This window comes from Mauremys mutica, chromosome 4 (assembly GCF_020497125.1).
Source record: "Mauremys mutica isolate MM-2020 ecotype Southern chromosome 4, ASM2049712v1, whole genome shotgun sequence".
Lineage (NCBI taxonomy): Eukaryota > Metazoa > Chordata > Testudines > Geoemydidae > Mauremys > Mauremys mutica.
The window spans coordinates 128025931-128045405 of NC_059075.1; positions in this window are offsets into that span (position 1 = coordinate 128025931).

A 19475-nucleotide genomic window follows, 5' to 3' on the forward strand; every position below is an offset into this window, starting at 1 on the left:
GTCCATTTCAACTGTGAGCAGGGCAGGGGCTCTCTCTCACTATATGTTTGCACAGTGCCCAGCACAATGCGGCCCCAATCTTGACACTATTCTAATCCAAATAATAAATAAAAGCAGGAATGCCCCATGAGTCTCTTCCTCTAATATTTATAACTCAAGTGTCTCAAGATGGCCATCGAAAAACAGAGTCAGCTTTTGAAAACTGTAGCCTAAATCAATGGCAGAGCTGGGAAAAGGACCCAGCAGTCTTGATTACCAGTATAGTGTCCTATCCATTGGCCCAAGTGTAACCCTTCCGCCAGGTGTTTTTGGCAACAAAAGGGGTTTCCTTTTAAAATTTACAAAACATCACAGGCTCGAGCCTCACTGGTGGGGAAAAGCTACACCTAGACCTCCACTGGCTACTCTTACAGTCAGTCTCACCTCAGTCCCTGGAAAAATCATGGAACAGGTCCTCAAGGAATCAATCCTGAACCACTTAAAGGAAGGGAAAGTGATCAGGAACAGTCAGCATGGATTCACCAAGGGCAAGTCATGCCTGACTAACCTAATTGCCTTCTATGACGAGATAACCGGCTCTGTGGATGAGGGGAAAGCAGTGGATGTACTATTTCTGGACTTTAGCAAAGCTTTTGATACAGTCTCCCACAGTATTCTTGCCAGCAAGTTAAAGAAGTATGGGCTGGATGAATGGATGGTAAGGTGGATAGAAAACTGGCTAGATGGTCGGGCTCAACGGGTAGTGATCAATGGTTCCATGTCTAGTTGGCAGCCGGTATCAAGTGGAGTGCCCCAAGGGTCGGTGCTGGGGCCGGTTTTATTCAATATCTTCATTAACGATCTGGAGGATGGTGTGGACTGCACCCTTAGCAAGTTTGCAGATGACACTAAACTGGGAGGAGTGGTTGATACGCTGGAGGGTAGGGCTAGGATACAGAGGGACCTAGACAAATTAGAGGATTGGGCCAAAATAAATATGATGAGGTTCAACAAGGGCAAGTGCAGAGTCCTGCACTTAGGATGGAAGAATCCCATGCACTGCTACAGACTAGGGACCGAATGGCTGGGCAGCAGTTCTGCAGAAAAGGACCTAGGGGTTACGGTGGACGAAAAGCTGAATATGAGTCAACAGTGTGCCCTTGTTGCCAAGAAGGCTAATGGCATTTTGGGTTGTATAAGTAGGGGCATTTCCAGCAGATCGAGGGATGTGATCATTCCCCTCTACTCAGCACTGGTGAGGCCTCATTTGGAGTACTGTGTCCAGTTTTGGGCCCCACACTACAAGAAGGATGTGGATAAATTGGAGAGAGTCCAGCGGAGGGCAACAAAAATGATTAGGGGGCTGGAGCACATGACTTATGAGGAGAGGCTGAGGGAACTGGGATTGTTTAGTCTGCAGAAGAGAAGAATGAGGGGGGATTTGATAGCTGCTTTCAACTACCTGAAAGGGGGTTCCAAAGAGGATGGATCTAGACTGTTCTCAGTGGTAGAAGATGACAGAACAAGGAGTAATGGTCTCAAGTTGCAGAGGGGGAGGTTTAGGCTGGATATTAGGAAAAACTTTTTCACTAGTAGGGTGGTGAAGAACTGGAATGGGTTATCTAGGGAGGTAGTGGAATCTCCTTCCTTAGAGGTTTTTAAGGTCAGGCTTGACAAAGCCCTGGCTGGGATGATTTAGTTGGGTTTGGTCCTGCTTTGAGCAGGGGGTTGGACTAGATGACCTCCTGAGGTCCCTTCCAACCCTGAGTTTCTATGATTCTATGATTCTAACAAGCACCGAGTCTGTGTATAAAATAATGGAAAACTTTATTAAGGAGAAAAATTTAATTTTTCTTTTCATCCAAAAACTGAAAATTTTCAGGGGCCCAAAACCAAATATTTTTCAATTTCAGCTATTTTTTTTTGGTTTTGGATCGTTTTCAGCTGAAACCCACCAAATTTTGGCTGAAAACCATAGAAGGTTCACTTTTCCTCTGAGAAATCCCTTTTTCTTCCACCCAAAAGGGGGGGGGAGTATTTAGTCAAAAAAAAGTTTAGATGGAAATTTGTTGACCAGCCCTCACAGCCAGTGCCTGATGCCCACTCCCCTTGATGTGTGAGAGTGTCCCAGATCCACAGGGGCTGTGAGTCTGTTACCACCCAGTGAGGGAGCCTTGACTCTTTAGTTCAAGCTGTAGCAGCTTCTGCTTTTAGCTCTGGAAGTCCCCAGTTATAATGGCAGTGATCACAGACCCGCTCTGGTTGTACAATGGGGCATTGTGGGGGGGGGGAAACTTTCCTACACCACCCTGGTAACTTCCCAGCCTAGCTTCTGTAGCACAGCTGCACATCTACCTCCTGTGCACAGCTGTACTATCCTGGAGTTTTACAATTCCATCTGCACCCTGGGCATGGGCTGCCCTGCCAAGCCGATTCCATGGAATGGCACTGGGAAGTGCCTCCAGGACAGGTGCAGTTTTATGGAGCCACAACCATACCTGCCTGTTCCTGTCTTCAGTTCCTGCTAACTCATTGCCCATGCTGATTTCCTGAAGGCAGAATGTCACAGGACAGTTACTGCAGGAGTGAGCCGACTCTGCACCCCTTCATCGGGATAAATCCCCATTGACATCAGTGGGTCAAATCCCTACTTAGGCTCGTTGATTTAGTGGGATTTGCTGGGGAATGGAGTGAGTAAAATCTGGGCCTAAAACATCTGTGTTTTGCCCTGGTGTGGGGGGGAGAGGTAGTGGGACGGGAGTATTTCCATTTCTGCATTTGATATGCCTTCTCTGGGGTAGTGGTTTAGGCATGCCCCTGAGATGCTGAGGGCCCTCGTTCAATCCCTGGGGTGGGGAAGGGGTTTACAACATGTATCAGCTGTCTCTGAGGCCTTTGTGGGGAGGGATAGCTCAGTGGTTTGAGCATTGACCTGCTAATCCCAGGCTTGTATATTCAATCCTGGAGGGGACCATTTAGGGGTCTGGGGATTGGTCCTGCTTTGAGCAGGGGGTTGGACTAGGTGACCTCCTGAGGTCCCTTCCAACCCTGATATTCTATTGTGCCATTTGTTTTCATTTGGTGCCTCCTTATTCTCATATTATGGAAGAGGCAGACCTGTCTGTCTAATCTAGTCTAGGGAATTCTAGGGAACCCATCACTGGTATTTAGATACGATGAGTGAAATGCGTAAAATTTGCACAACACATAAGTCAAGCTCACACCCTATTTTACATGTTGGATTTACATGTGTCTCAGCTTTCTATTGGCCCATCTGCCCAGGGAGAATTGTGCCCCACCTGACTACGTGACTAGGAGCTCCTGATGTAGAGTTTTAGCTACAGACTTACTCTTGCTCTATGTAATAGCAAACGCTGTTTTGTTACTGTTAATTGTATGGTCAGCACATGATGGACTGGTATGTTATAAAGGTTTGAGATGGAAGTCAGTCAAATCCATCACCTTCCAATGAAGTATCTGGTCTCCTGAGAGTGAATGTGTCAGATAGTAAACAGATACTAAACGGGGCCTCAGCCAGAAGCCACAGAACTAGAGAAAAGCCAAATCTGAAGCAGTTTTCTTCTGCATAAATAGGCTGGGCAGAATTCAACTTTTATTTTTATTTGTTTATAATTTCAACAAATAATATTGATATTTAAGCAGCTTTTCAGTATTTACTGATTTTCACAGAAGTTGTTCAAGACAATTATTTAATGACAATAAACACTGAGATTCAAAAAGTTAAGGTAACCATTAAAGCATGAATTGTCAACATCACAGGTCAAAATATGTCAAGTAAATTGCATTAAATCAAGCTCTGATTAGTCCTCAAGTTGTATTTTGCTTACTTTACTTCTCTGTAGATTTTGATTGTTGATGGAAATATTTTTTTCATCGTTTGTGCTCAGTGAAATTGACATTTACTGACATTGACCGATAACAAGCCGATCCTTCCAAACTTGTGTATAAAGTAAGAGGTGGATTTTGCCTCCAAGTTCGGAGCAAATTCCAGGCCCTGCAGTCTTCGTCATGACACTTTGCCTGGTTGTTAAAAGTTCAGAGCAGGCCAAGACCCATTCCCTCTTCAACATCTCGGTATCACCTCTGCAGGGCAGGTGTGTGCTGCTGCCCTGGACAAGATCCCCCAGCAGGGATCAGTGTGGATAATGGCTAGAACAGGACACTACTGGGTATAAAGAAATAATATTCCAAACCACTCAGTGCCTCAGTTTCCCCAAGTGGAAATGGGGTAATAACACTTACAGGGCTGATGGGAAGCTTCATAAACCGGCTGATGCTTGAGATGCTCAGTTGAAAGATGCTATAGAAGAATATAGTATTAATTACTATGATTACATCTCTCATCCTGCTTTGTGCCCTGATATTTTCCCCCAGAGCCTGGGAGGTTATTTCTGCTTGCCATGTTAGAGCTGAGATGCCTTTGGCAAGGGTGTATCCTCCCTCACCAGAGCCCGGCCAGCAGAGCAGGGAGAGGTTTATGCCGTGCGAGCCACCAAAAATAACTGATCAGAGACTTCTGTCTTTCTTCTCCTTAGTGATCTGAGCATGAACAACATTAGTGAGCTGCAACCCAGCACGTTCCATCATCTGCGCTTCCTGGAGGAGCTGTAAGTATGATGCGACTGCACAGAGCATAGCTTGTTCCGGGACGGCATGTGGTGGAGAGGACTGTGGCTTGGGAAGGGAGCCAAAGTGACCTCAGTGGAGCTAAAATGCAAGAGGGGAATCAGGTCCTATGTACCTAGGGGAGTTGAGAGTTACTACAGCAGATGCAGTGGCTTGACGTAGCAATGAATTAATTCCATGCTGAATTGCACTAGCCGGTACATTCCCCTCCCGCGCCAATGGAAATCAGGAGTTGGCAGCAGACATTGCAATCGATGCAAAATCAACATGAGAGTAGCATCAGAGGTTTGAGAGCTATCCTGTCCCAGAGCAAAGCAGGCCAAATCAGTAACTGCTCACACTGCTGGACAGGCTGTTTCCCCTTCTGGAGATATGGGGATTTCCTACCGACCTGGACGTGGGCCAGCGAGGTGTAACTTTGACGAGGCTCGTGTATGTGTTGCCATTGGAGATGGTGTAAGTAAGCCATGGAATTCAGGAAAAATCTGATTTTGCACCCAGGGTGGTGGGCTCCTTTTATACACCAGCATGAATGGCAATGTGCTCACTGTGGCTATGCCTATGCTTGGTATGTGATGAGAACCAGCACGAATATGTGCACACGCCCCAGCTCTTACTGTCCACCCACCCAGCCTGGCACTCTGACGACGCGTGCACCCGCAATATCAGTGATGCTGGCAAAATAACAAAATGAGGCCATGTGCCAATGACACACCTGGCATGGCTGGAGATGGTAGCCTGGTCTGAAAGGCTCACATTTACCCTAGTGCCATGCACCAGCATTAGGAGCTACTTACATTCCATGGAACCCCTGAAAATAGGGCATAATGGGACAGCCCTTTGCCTGGGGCTGAATTTCACCCGGAGAAGATAATGCATTATATCGCTTGACCATGAAAGAGGCCTCTGTGGTTTGGTCCTGAAGCCGTGGCTGCTCGGAGAAGGCCAAATATTAGAGCTGATGGAAAAAAGTTGTGTCAGAAGAGTTTACTGTCAAAAAAGGCAGCTCCACAGAAATGGAAACGCTTTTATGTGATACTAAAATATTAATTTTAATATTGCATTAGGTTTATAGATGATATAATGTTGTATCTCTAGCTAGATGGTATGTGTGTTGTTTTTAATATTTAATTAGACTATAAAAGTTGAAATGAAACATTTCAACACTATCATCCTTTGCATTTCCACAGCTCCTTCCACCCCAGGATCTCATGTGGGGGAGCAGTAGGATTATTCCCATTTTGCTTATGGATAAATTGAGAGCCAGAGAAGAGAATTAATTTGCCCAGTGAGTCAGTGGACTAGAACCCAGGAGTTCTGGTCTGATGCACTGACTCCTAGGTCGCAGCCTATCACACTCACTGGTATTGTGTCATTGTTTCCTTGTATTCCGCTGTCAGTCCATGTGTATCTATCTGTTGTCTTTTGTCTTAGGCTTAAATGGTTGTTTCCTTGGAGCGGGGGCTGTTGTTTTTTCTGTGTCTGTACAGCACCTAGCACATTGGGTTCCGGGTCTAGGTCTGGGATCCGAGGTGCTACCATAATACGCCTAATAAATAACGTACAGCACCTAGCACAATGGGGTTCTAGTCCATGACTGGGGCGTCTAGGCACTACTGTAATGTATCTAATAAATAATAATATCAAAATAAACATGTCAGAATGTTTTTTAGTTTGGGCTTTTCAGTCTGAGTAGAAAGGCCATTTTCCCCCAATAATGTCAGGATTTCCTGAGGAGCAGAAATTCCAGTTCCAGACCATCTCTCCAGGACAGGCTGCCCCAAATATGGCACCAGCCACTAATCAGGGCCGGGGCCCTGGCCAACTGGGGATCCTTGGAAAAATGGGCACCCTGCGCCCCAACCCGCTCTGGCTGCCTGCCCAGAACTCCTGTTGGGAAGTGGGATTGGGGCACTGGGGTTTGTTCCGCTCCTCCTGGCCACCTGCTGCTCCTACCAGGAAGTGCAGGAAGCCCCCGTGCCCTGACCCCACTTCCTGGCTTGAGCACCAGGTGGGCAAGGGAAGCCTCCATGCCCCGACCCCACTCTCCGGCAGGAGCGTGGGGAGGGCGTGGGGGCACTGCAGGCAGGGGTGGGGTGGGGCCCCCACTTGCTCTGGCCCAGGGCTCCACAAAACAGTAATCCGCCTCTGCGTGACACTCCCTGAGAGCAGGCAGAGCTGGCTGTTAGCTGCACCGCCTTTCATCCTTCCCAGCACGTGTTCACACTTGTGATGGCAGCTTACTGGCCCCAATTCAGCAACGTTGGTGTAAGACAGTGGAATGGTGATGAGACATGTGTAAGCTTTGCCCTGATCTTGCCACTGATCCGCTGTCTCATAGGAAGCAGGGGAAAACAACACCTTGCTGCTCTGAGCCTTTGTGCTTTTGAATTGTGTGCTGCACTCAGACACCACAGGACCAGGCATCGTATTCTGGCTGGCAGGCGTGGGGTTCTTGCCACCGGCTAACAGGACAGAGGGGTTGGCTGCAGACTGCTATTCTAGGCTGGGCTGGGAACAGCGAGTAAAGGGCAGAGTTTGTGGATGGAGAAGGAGAGCAGTAGGAAGGGAGGGTAAAGGGAGCAGCTGGGCGGAAGGCTGGGAGCAGCTGGGCGGAAGGCTGTATGCGTGCTTAGGGAGAATCTCTCTCTCACACACACATACGGGTGAGCAGATAGCATTGCCTAAAGGTTAACCAATCTGAGGACAGACCAAAGCCTCAACATCTTTTATTTATTTTTTCAAAGCCTCATAATTTTCAAATCCTTCTCGTGGTTATTTTGGAACGGACTGCTCTTGTTAACTGCCAGGGCTGGTGATTACTGGCCAAGGTACTAAATGGCAATAAGAAAAGCGAAGGGGTTGGAGAAGGTGGCACATAGATCCATGTGGTCATAGAGTCTAAGGGCAAAAGGGACCATTATGATCACCTTGTCTGACCTCCAGCATAACACAGGCCAGAGACCCTCACCTAGGGATTCCTGCATCAAACCCAATTACTTCGTGTTGAGCTGAGCAAGAGGTGCCCAGTCTTGATTGAAAGACTTCAAGTGATGGAAAATCCACCACACCTGTTGGCAATTTGTCACAGTGGTCAGTTCCCCTCTCTGTTCAAAATGTGGGTCTTATTTCGGGTCTGAATTTATCTAGTTTAGCTTCCAGCCACTGGTTTATGTTCTATCCTTGTCAGCTACATTCAAGAGCCCTCTTATGTTGGAAACCTCTTCCCCTTGTAGGCACCAATAGGCCAGGATGAAGTCACTTCTTAACCTTCTCTTGGGTAAGCTATGAAGTTCAAGCTTCTTAAGTCTCCTACTATGAGGCAGGTTCTCCAGACCTTGATTCCTTCTTGCTGCTCTTTCCTGAACCCTTTCCAGTTTTTCAACATCCTATGTAAAGTGTGGAGACCAGACCTGGATACAGTATTTCAATCTGTGTCCCAAGGTAATACTGGTTTCCCACTTCTACTCAGTATTCCCCTTGCTAGGCAATTAATGGTTGCCTAGCTGACAGTGATCATGACCTGATTCCATGTGTCATGTGCAAAAAGAAGAGAGAGTGATAGTAGTAATGTAATAATTAGTACAGTTAGCTTCCCGCAGCGCCCTTTGGCTGGGAACAGCAAACCGCGGCCATTGGGAGCTGTGAGCAGCCGTGTCTGTGGATGGTCAATGTAAACAAACTGTCTCGCGGCCCGCCAGCAGATTACCCTGACGGTCGTGTGTGGCCCATGGGCCGCAGGTGGCCCACTACTGCTCTAGAGGCTTCTAACCCTGCTGATGACCCAGGTGGGTGTCAATATGAAGCCACACGATGGAATTTCTGTTTGTTCAGTTTGGTTTTATAAAAATCTAGGAAATTAAATAGACAAAAAGTATGTTAAAAGAATATGAAGGTTGCAAAGTCCAGTACTCTGGAATTAGGAAATACCAGAACAGGATGTTGGTGCATCACCAGTTCACCATCAGCACCGTCGAGTCTTGCCTCCCAGAACCCCATCCAATCTTGCAGTTTGCTCCCACAGCCCATTCCGCTGTCCTTCTGTCCCTTGCAGAACGTTCTGTCCTCTCTTCTTACCAGAGTGTCCTGTTTGAAGATTGTCCGTCTTCTTTGGACAGTTAGAGATCTTCTCTTCGGCATATTTGATGTCCTTGTGAATGGGGCTGAACATCCGTCCCTGAGTGTATCTTCTGCACTACTCCATTCCTTCCCTCTGATGAACTCTTCAGAGATTTTTCCTGAGTACCTGACAGCAATTGTATAGGCAGACATGTGATAAGAGGGAAGGTCCCCTCATGGATCAGTAACTGGTTAAAAGATAGGAAACAAAGGATAGGACTAAATGGTCAGTTTTCACAATGTAGAGAGGTAAATAGCGAGGTCCCCCAAGGATCTGTGCTGGGACCAGTGCTGGTCAATATAGTCACATATGATCTGGAAAAGGGGGTGAACAATGAGGTGGCAAAGTTAGCAGATGATACAAAATTACTCAAGATAGTTAAGTCCAAAGCTGACTTTGAAGAATTATAAAGGAATCTCACAAAACTGGGTGACTGGGCAACATAATGGCAGTTGAAATTCATTGCTGATAAATGCAAAGTATTGCACATTGGATTACATAATCCCAATCCAACTGGACATGCGCCAGGTGCTTCAGAGGGCAATTATCAAGTGATCCATCCCCTGTCCTCCAGTCCCAGCTTCTGGCAGTCAGAAGTTTAGGGACACCCAGACCGTGGGGTGCATCACTGCCCCTCTTGGCTAATAGCCATTAATGGACATATCCTCCGTGAATTTATCTAGCGCTTTTTTGAACCCAGTTATATTTTTGACCTTCACAAAATCCCTTGGCAATGAGTTCCACAGGTTGACTGTGTGTTGTGTGAGGAAGTACTTCCTTATGCATGTTTAAAACCTGCAGCCTATTAATTTCGTTGCGTGACCCCTGGGGTTCTTGTGTTATGTGAACGGGTAAATAATCCTTCCCTTTCACTTTCTCTACACCATTCATGACTTTATATACCTCTATCATATCCTTCCTTAGTCTTCTCTTTACTAAGATGAACAGCCCCAGTCATGTGGAAGCTGTTCCATACCCCTAATCATTCTGAGGACATTTGGGGGCATTTTTGTTGCCCTTCTCTGCACCTTTTCAAATTCTAATTATTTTTTTTTAGATGGGGTGACCAGAACTGCATGCAGTACTCAAGGTGTGGATGTACCATGGATTTATATAGTGGCATTGTGATATTTTCTGTCTTATTATCTATCTCTTTCCTAATGGTTCCTAACATTCTGTTTGCTTTTTTGACTGCTGCCACACATTGAGTGGATGTTTTCAGGGAACTATCCATAATGACTCCAAGATCTCTTTCTTGAGTGTTAACAGCTAATTGAGACCCCATCATTTTATATGTATAGTTGGGATTTTGATTTCCAATGGGCATTATTTTACGTTGATCAACATTGAATTTCATCTGCCATTTTGTTGCCCAGTCACCCAGTTTGGTGAGATCCCTTTGCAGCTCTTCGCAGTCAGCTTTGAATTTAACTATCTTGAGTAATTTTGTATCATCTGCACATTTTGCCACCTCACTATTCACCCCCTTTTCCAGATCATTTGTGAATATATTCAACAGCACTAGTCCCTGCTATTTACCTCTCTCCTCTGTGAAAACTGACCATTTATTCCTACCCTTTGTTTCCTTTCTTTTAACCAGTTACTGACCCATGAGAGGATCTTCCCTCTTACCCCATGACTTCTTACTTTGCTTAAGAGCCTTTGGTGAGGGACCCTGTCAAAGGCTTTCTCAAAGTCCAAATACACTATATCCACTGGCTCCCCCTTGTCCATATGCTTGTTGACACTCTCAAAGAGATCTAACAGATTAAGGCATGTTTTCCCTTTACAAACACCATGCAGACTCTTCCCCAACATATCGTGTTCATCTCTGTGTCTGATAATTCTGTCCTTTACTATCATTTCAACCAGTTTGCCTGGTACTGAAGTTAGTCTTACCAGCCTGTAATTTCCAGGATTGTCCACGAAGCTTTTTTAAAAAAATCAGCTTGACATTAGCTATCCTCCAGTCATCAGGTGTAGTGGGTGATTTAAGTGATAGGTTACGTGCCACAGTTAGTTGTTCTGCTGCGTTCGATAGCATCGTGCCTGCTGCATTAGGCTGCACTGCAGAGCAGTGTTCTACTTTTCCTTGTGTCATGCTCCGTTCATTAGCTTGCCGCAGGGTAGGTGAGGTTACTTTGCATGAGGCTACCTTGTGGCATGAGACCCAAAGTCCTGCTGCTGTGTGTGGTTTCCTTGATGTTCCTTAGGCTGCAGCGCAGAGCCGGTTGCCAGGTTTTCGCTGCCCAGCCCACCTCCCCCATTGTCTCTGGCAGTAGCGGAGGGATCATTTATCACTAGGAATCAAGGATGGCTTTGTGGTTACGGCACAGCACTGGGAGTCAGGAGCTCGGTTCCTGGCTCAGCCATTAACTCTCACTGTGTGGTCTTGGGCGAGTCACTTTCCCCTTCTGTGCCTCAGTTTCCCCACCTGTAAAATGAGATAATGATAGTCAGACATGTGCTGTGAGCTGTAACTCATTAATATTTCACTCGGGGCTCTTCAGAAGACAGGTGTTACAAATGCAATCAGTGATATAGCCCCAGGGGGCTCCCAGGCAGAGCAGATGCTCATCTTCATCTGACTTTGAAGAAGCAAGGTATCTAGGGACTCCCTTCCCAGGATGGCTCCCTGGCAGCTGTCTGTCAGGCCATTTAACTGCATTCTTGGCACCCCCTGCTGCCTGCTCACTCCATCCCCGCCCTGCCTCCAGCTTTGGAGTGGGAAAATATCAAACTGCGTTCAGTGCTGGCAACGAAGTGTGGGGAACATGTACAGTCCCCACACAGGCATTGGCTAGTTCTGCCTGCCAAGAAAGACGGCTCCAGTTGTCTGGGAAAGGGGTCTCCAGAAATAGGGGCCTGGAGGTTAGCATCTTTCTTTTCTTTTCTTTTCTTTCAGCTGATTAAAGTTGCTAATAAATCCCACTTAATGCAGCCTGAAGCCAGGAGCCAAGCGAGACAAGAGCAATCGGCACAGAAGCGATAGAAAGGAGATTTTGAAAGCTGGCCTGGGAATACGAACATGTTGAAATGTGTTCCCCAGCAAGGGCTTCTGTTACTGTGCTTCGAACCCCGGCACGCGCGCTCGGTGCCAGCAGGAAGGAGTGCAGCAGTGGACAGGTGTCCCCCACGGCTGTTCGCCTCGCACCCTCTCAGTTCGGGGCACGTGTGGCCGGTTCCCAACCACTGGGTCTCCTCCTGGCAGAGCAGGGTCTATTATCATGGGGGTTGTGCTTTGTGTGCAGGGGTTGGAGCATCACCAGGGGGCACCAGTCAAGGGTCAGGGCCCCGCTGCGTCGGGCATGAGCCAGAAGAGGATGCAGACAGACAAGGTGCAACAAGTGCAGGCAACAAATAACAGGAGGAGGTGGGGAAGGGCGGATGCCTGTGAAGCTGGTGGGTGACCACACAGCCACCAACTAGCCTAGGGGCCTGCGTCCCCAGCTGGTGTCTGCAGAGGACAGCAACGCTCTGGGATCTCAGCAGGGGAAGGTGGAGCATCTCGCCCCATCTCTCTCTCTTGCTAGTGGGGTGGAGGGGCCAGAGCCCTGCTCTCTGGAACAGGGCAGTTGTGTGCCATGGGTAGGGTGACCAGATCACCACACTAAAATATCAGGACACATTGGGGTGCCATCAGCCCAGCCCAGTCCACCCCCACTCCTCCCCCCCATTCTGCCCCAGGTCCTGCCCCCTCCCCACTCGGCCCCCCTACCGCACCCTTCTTCATCCCCCAGCCTGCCACTGGCTTGCTGCATACCTCCTCAGTCCCCCACCCACCGCTCACCTCCTCACCTGCTCGCCACTCGCCTCTTCACGCCCCACCTGCCACTCACCCCTACGGCGCAGACTTCCCCTCTGCCAGGTGGGTGCTCGCCCACCCCCTGCCACTTCCTGCCCCTGCATTGCCCTCGCCCTGCCCCCATTCCACCCCCTTCCCCCAAGTCCCCGCTCCTGCCCTGCCTCTTCTCCACCTCCTCCCCTGAGCGCGCCGCATCCCCGCTCCTCCCCTCTCCCTCCTGGAAAGTGCTAAGTGCTGCCAAACAGCTGTTAGGCGGCGGGAAGCACTGGAGGGAGGGAGGAGCGGGGACTCAGCGCGCTGGGGGGAGGGGGGAGAAGGAGGCGAGGAGTGGCGAGCTTGGCTGCAATTTTTCCCTGTGGGTGCTCCAGCCCCGGAGCATGCATGGGATCAGCACCTCCCTCCCGCTCGCCTCCTTACCCGAATATCGGGACAAATGGGGTGCGATCGGGACATGGGACAAGAGGTTAAATATCGGGACAGTCCCGATTTTACTGGGACATATGGTCGACCTAGCCATGGGGACACTGAGAGTTACTCTGGCACTGGGGGGAGGGATAGCTCAGTGGTTTGAGCATTGGCCTGCTAAATCCAGGGTTGTGAGCTCAATCCATGAGGGGGCCATTTAGGGAACTGGGGTAAAAATCTGTCTGGGGATTGTTCCTGCTTTGAGCAGGGGGTTGGACTAGATGACCTTCTGAGGTCCCTTCCAACCCTAATCTTCTATGATTCTATATGGAGGCTGCATTATATGGGGCTGTCATAGGGTGGTCCCCTGAGAGTCCTTTCCAGCTCAGTGACTGCCCACAACCGCTCCAGGTCTTCTCAACCTTCACGGTGCTTTGTTATGAACTACATTCACAATCCAGAGCCAGCTTCTCCGCTTGCTTCTGGGCAAGGGTACGGTAGTCGTAGCAGCAGCCAGTCCTGCCAACTTCTGCCTTCCTTCCGGCTGCCTGCCCCCTCCCAGCACTTCCTTCCTGTTTGCTTATACAGGCCTACCAGCCGGGGACACTTCCACCCCATTAGCCCCTCAGCTGTATCGTCCCTCAGTTAATGGGTCACCTCTGCCAACAGCTTGTCTTTCAATCTGCGCTCACTTCATAGCAACGGGTGGGGAGCTGAGTGACAGGCTGCTGAGTCAGCGCATCCCACTACAGGGGCCCTGACGCATCTCTGACCCAGCCGTCCAAGGTTACGAGCCATTGCCTTTACTGGGTCGCAGTGCATTATGGGGGCCTGACATTTCTGTGGCATGGCGATACTGTATTATGGGGCATTGGCATTCCTATGACGCAGCTGCACTGCATTCAGGGGCAATAACCTTTCTGTGACATAGTTTGACCCACTAACATGTCTTCGATTTAGCTGGGCTGCAGCCTGGCGCACTGACATTTCTGTGACATAGTGGTGCATAGGTCTTTGATACTTCTGTGAGCCAGCAGTGTGATGCTCGAGGGGGCACTGCAGTGGGTGTGAGCTGTGTGTGGGGTGCTGGGGTTTCCGAGATGTATCAGCGCAGCATTGTTGTACACTGACGTTTCTGTGAAAAAGCAGCACTGCAGGATAGGTCCATCTCATTTCTGTGTGACAGGGTTGATTCTTATTGTGGGCGCTGACAGTTCTGCGACCCAGCAGTCCCGGGTGATGGGTCATTGATATTTAAGTGACAGCAATGCTGCCTTATGGGGCACAGACGTTACTGAGTGATGGTATTGGCGTGGCATTAAGCAGTGCCGTGTTATGGGCCACTGCTATTTGTAGGACAACCCGGTGGTGTATTATGGGGCATTCTGTCACGTATACCGTTGCTGCATTTTGGGGTATGTAGATTTCTGTGTCATAGTGGTGTTGCCTTATGGCAGATGTTCTCAACCTTTTCCTTTCTGACTCCCCTTTCCCCCCCACCTCCAACATCCTGTAAAAACTCCACTGCCCCTTTGTCCCAGAACAACTATTTTTCTGCATATCAAAGCCAGGGCCAGCTTAGGAGGTAGCAGGCAGGGTAACTGCCCGGGGCCCCACAGCACAGGAGGTGCCGTGTAGCTAAGTTGCTCAAGCTTCAGCTTCAGCCTCTGGTGGCAGGGCCTTGGGCTTCAGCCCCAGACCATGGGGCTCTGGCTTTCTGCCCTAGGTCCCAGCAAGTCTAATGCTGGCCCTGCTTAGCGGACCCCCCAAAACCTGCTCATGGCCCCCAAGGGGGCCCCGGAGCCCTGGTTGAAAACCACTTCCTTATGGGACTTTGACATTTCAATGACATAGCAGTGTGATGCTATCGGGTCACTAACACCCATAGGTGCTGGAACTAAGGGTGCTGCTGCACCCCCTGGCTTGAAGCGGTTTCCATCATGTCCAGGGTTTACAGTTTGGTTCAATGGCTCTCAGCACCTCCACTGTACAAATTGTTCCAGCACCTCTGCTAACACCTCTCTGACATAGCAGCACTGCATTATGGGGGCACTGAAGTTTCTGGGATCTAATCCTGCTTTAGTGCAGGGGGTGGGACTAGATGACCTCTAGAGGTCCCTTCCTGCCCCACGTTTCTATGAATCTATAATGATGACGATGCTTGTAGTGGGGCGGCTGCCCCACTCCAGGAGAGCAGGGGTTAAAAGCAGCCCTTGGAGAGAGCTGTGGCTGGGACCCAATTAGAAAAGGGATTAAGAGCAGCTGAGGGAGGCTGGCTTGGTAGCTGGCCACAGGTGTGGTCAGCTCAATCAGGGCACAACTGGCCCTGATAAGAGGGCTGTGAGTTAACAGCTCAGACTAGGTTCACTCCAGCCTTGGAGTGGGAAGGCTCTAGCTGCCTGGGAGTGCAGGGTACGCAGAGCAGAGCTGCGGAAGGGCAAGAGGTGCTGGGGAGCTCCAGCTGAGGCCTTGCTGAAAGCCAAAGGAGGTACTGGGGCTGCAAGGAGGCAGCTGGGCCAAGAAAGGCAGCAGGTCCAACCCCCTTGGCAGTGATGAGTGGCCCTTACAGACTGCAGTTTGCCCCAGAGAAAAGGGGCTAGATGATGACTGGCAGTAGCCACTGAGGTAAGGTGGGTATAGAGCAGGGGTCCCCAACCCCCGGTCCGCGGCCCGGTACCGGTCCGCGGCCTCTTAGAAACCGGGCCGCGAACCGACCCAGTGGAGCTTCCGCAGGCGTGCCTGCGGGAGGTCCAGCTGAGCCGCGGGACGAGCGCTCCCTCCGCAGTCGTGCCTGCGGGAGGTCCGCTGCTCCCGGGGCTCAGCTGGAGCTTCCGCAGGCACGCCTGCGAAAGCTCCACTGGAGCCGGTGGACCTCCCGCAGGCGTGCCTGCAGAAGCTCCAGCTGAGCCCCGGGAGCAGCGGACTTCCTGCAGGCACGACTGCGGAGGGAGCGCTCGTCCCGCGCCTCAGCTGGACCTCCCGCAGGCACGCCTGCGGAGGGTCCGGCAAACGAAACCGGTCCCTGGACCTAAAAAGGTTGGGGACCCCTGGTATAGAGGATTGGGGGTTCCCCTTGGAGGGGAGATGCAGAGTGTGGGGGTACTGCTGTGGGCAGAACTCCAAGGTAAAGGGCACTGAGGTATGGGAGGGACATGGGCCTAAGGAAGGAGAAACACCAGCCAGCAGGAGGTGCTCCGAGTGCTGGAATTGAGCTAATTCCCAGACTGACCAGCAGGAGGTGCCGTGGCGGTGAGTCGGCGGTCTGTTACAATGCTTTTGCGTAATTTGGATAAAAAATCTGAGAGACTGGTTCTGCATTATGTTTCATTCACATTTCTGTGACGCAGAGGCTCTGCATTCCCGTGTATTGTCATTTCTCTGACCTTGCGGCATTGTTTGATGGGGCACTGACATAGCAATGCTCAGTTATGGGGCATTGCTATTTCTGTGCCAGAGAGGAACTGCACTCTTTGGATACTGACATTCCTGGGAGAGCTGCTCTGTGTCATGTTTTATTAAAATGCCTGTGCCTTGGCAGCGCTGCATTACGGGGCCCTGACATTGGTATGGCCTAGAGTCCTCGCCTTGTGGGACATTCAGATTTCTGTGAGTAGCGATGCTGCATTAAGGGACATTTTTTAGATGTATAGATTGTATTCTGAGCTTTGAAGGCTAGAAGTGACCACTGTGATTGTCTAGTCAGATCTCCTGAATAACAAGTTCAATAGCTGTACTCTGTTCCATACACAGGCACTTATCAGGGCACAGGAATGGGGAGCCTGGGGGCCATGGCCCCCATCACTTTTTACCAGCTGTTATGGTGAGCAATGGGGAACAGGCCTTTGGCACGGGAGCAAGGATTCGGGGGAAGAGGTGAAGCAGGGGTGGGGCCTTGCAGGAAAGGGTGGGGCCTCAGGAAAGGGTGGGGAAGCGCAAGGGTGGTGACTTGGGGAGAGGGGTGGTGTGAGGGTGGGGACTCAGGGGAAGGGTAGGTGTGGGGTGCCAGTGGTCCCTCCACACTTTTTGGGCCCTTCCACCTTTCCTTGAACTCCTAAGTTGTGACCAAGTCACCCTTTATTCTTTTTGTTAAGTGAAACAGAACTCATGAAGCTCACAGCATGTGATTTTTATCTGTAATTTTAAGGCCAGAAGGTGCCATTAGAGCATCTTCTCTCATCTCCTGTGTATCGCGGGCCATTACATTTTGCCCTGTTCCCGCTGTAGTGAGCCCAATACTTGGCTAAAACATCTTCCAGAAAGGCATACAGTCTTGATCTGAAGATATCCAGATATGGAGAATCCACTACTTTCCTTGATAGCTTGTTCCAATGATTCATCAGCCTCCCTGTTTGTCGGTGGGTTGTTTTTTGTTTATTTTTGTTTGTTTTTAGTGAGTCTAATTTAAATTTGTCTGGCTTCAGATTCTGGCCATCAGCTTTTGTTCTGCTTTCATCTTCTAGGTCAAAGACCCCCCTCCCCCTTTAGTATCTATTATCTTCTCTCCGTGAAGAGACTTAGGGTACGTCTACACTACGGGATTATTCCAATTTTACATAAACCGGTTTAGCAAAACAGATTGTATAAAATCGATTGCGCGCGGCCACACTAAACACATTAAATCGGTGGTGTGCGTCCACGGTCCAAGGCTAGCGTCGATTTCTGGAGCGTTGCACTGTGGGTAGCTATCCCGTAGCTATCCCATAGTTCCCGCAGCCTCCCCCGCCCCTTGGAATTTCCGGGTTGTGATCCCAGTGCCTGATGGGGCAAAAATCATTGTCGCGGGTGGTTCTGGGTACAGCCTCACCCCTCCCTCCCTGAAAGCAGCAGACAAGCGTTTTGCGCCTTTTTTGCTTGGTGAACTGTGCGGACGCCATAACACAGCAAGCATGGACCCTGCTCAGCTCAATACCGCAATCGTGGATGTTTTAAACACCTCGCGCACTCTCGTGCAGTATATGCTGAACCAGGACCTTCAAACCGAGGCGAGGAGGAGGCGGATACGGCAGCGCGGCGATGACAGTGATGAGGACGTAGACACAGAATTCTCTCAAAGCACGGGCCCCTGCGCTTTGGAGATCCTGATGGTAATGGGGCAGATTCTATCCATTGAACGCCGATTTTGGGCCCGGGAAACAAGCACTGACTGGTGGGACCGCATTGTGTTGCAGGTGTGGGACGATTCCCAGTGGCTGCGAAACTTTCGCATGCGTAAGGGCACTTTCATGGAACTTTGTGACTTGCTTGCCCCTGCCCTGAAACGCCATAATACCAAGATGAGAGCAGCCCTCACAGTAGAGAAGCGAGTGGCGATAGCCCTCTGGAAGCTTGCAACGCCAGACAGCTACCGGTCAGTCGGGAATCAATTTGGAGTTGGAAAATCTACTGTGGGGGCTGCTGTGATGCAAGTAGCCAAAGCAATCACTAAGCTGCTGCTACGAAAGGTTGTGACTCTGGGAAACGTGCAGGCCATAGTGGATGGCTTTGCTGCACTGGGATTCCCTAACTGTGGGGGGGCGATAGATGGAACCCATATCCCTATCTTGTCACCGCAGTGCCAGGGCACCCAGTACGTAAACCGCAAGGGGTACTTTTCAATGGTGCTGCAAGCACTGGTGGATCACAAGGGACGTTTCACAAACATCCACGTGGGATGGCCAGGGAGGGTTCATGACGCTCGCGTATTCAGAAGCACTACTCTGTTTAAACGGCTGCAGCAAGGGAATTACTTCCCAGACCAGAAAATAACAGTTGGGGATGTTGAAATGCCTGTCGTTATCCTGGGGGACCCAGCCTACCCCTTGATGCCATGGCTCATGAAGCCATACACAGGCAGCCTGGACAGTGGTCAGGATCTGTTCAATTACAGGCTGAGCAAATGCAGAATGGTGGTGGAATGTGCATTTGGTCGTTTAAAGGCGCGCTGGCGGACATTACTGACTCGCTCAGACCTCAGCCAAACCAATGTCCCCTATGTTATCACTGCTTGCTGTATTCTCCACAATCTCTGTGAGAGTAAGGGGGAGACCTTTATGGTGGGGTGGGAGGCTGAGGCAAATCACCTGGCCGCTGATTACGCGCAGCCAGACACCAGGGAGATTAGAAGAGCACACCAGGAAGCGGTGCGCATCAGAGAAGCTTTGAAAACGAGCTTCATCAATGGCCAGGGTACAGTGTGACTGCTGTGTTTGTTGATGAACACCCAATCCCCCTTGATTGACTCATTCCCTGTAAGCAACTCACCCTCCCCCTTCGAGTACAGCTTACTTATGCAAATAAAGTCACTCTCGTTTAAAAATCATGAATTCTTTATTAATTTATTATAAAAAGAGGGAGAGAAGTAAGGGTGTGGTTTGGGAGGAGGATAGGAAGGATGGAGAAGGCCATTAAAAAAATTTCACATTAACGACAGCCTTCTGGTTGGGCTGTCCACGGGGGTGGAGTGGGCGGGTGCACGGAGCCTCCCCCCACGCATTCTTACACGTCTGGGTGAGGAGGATATGGAACATGGTGAGGGTTGAG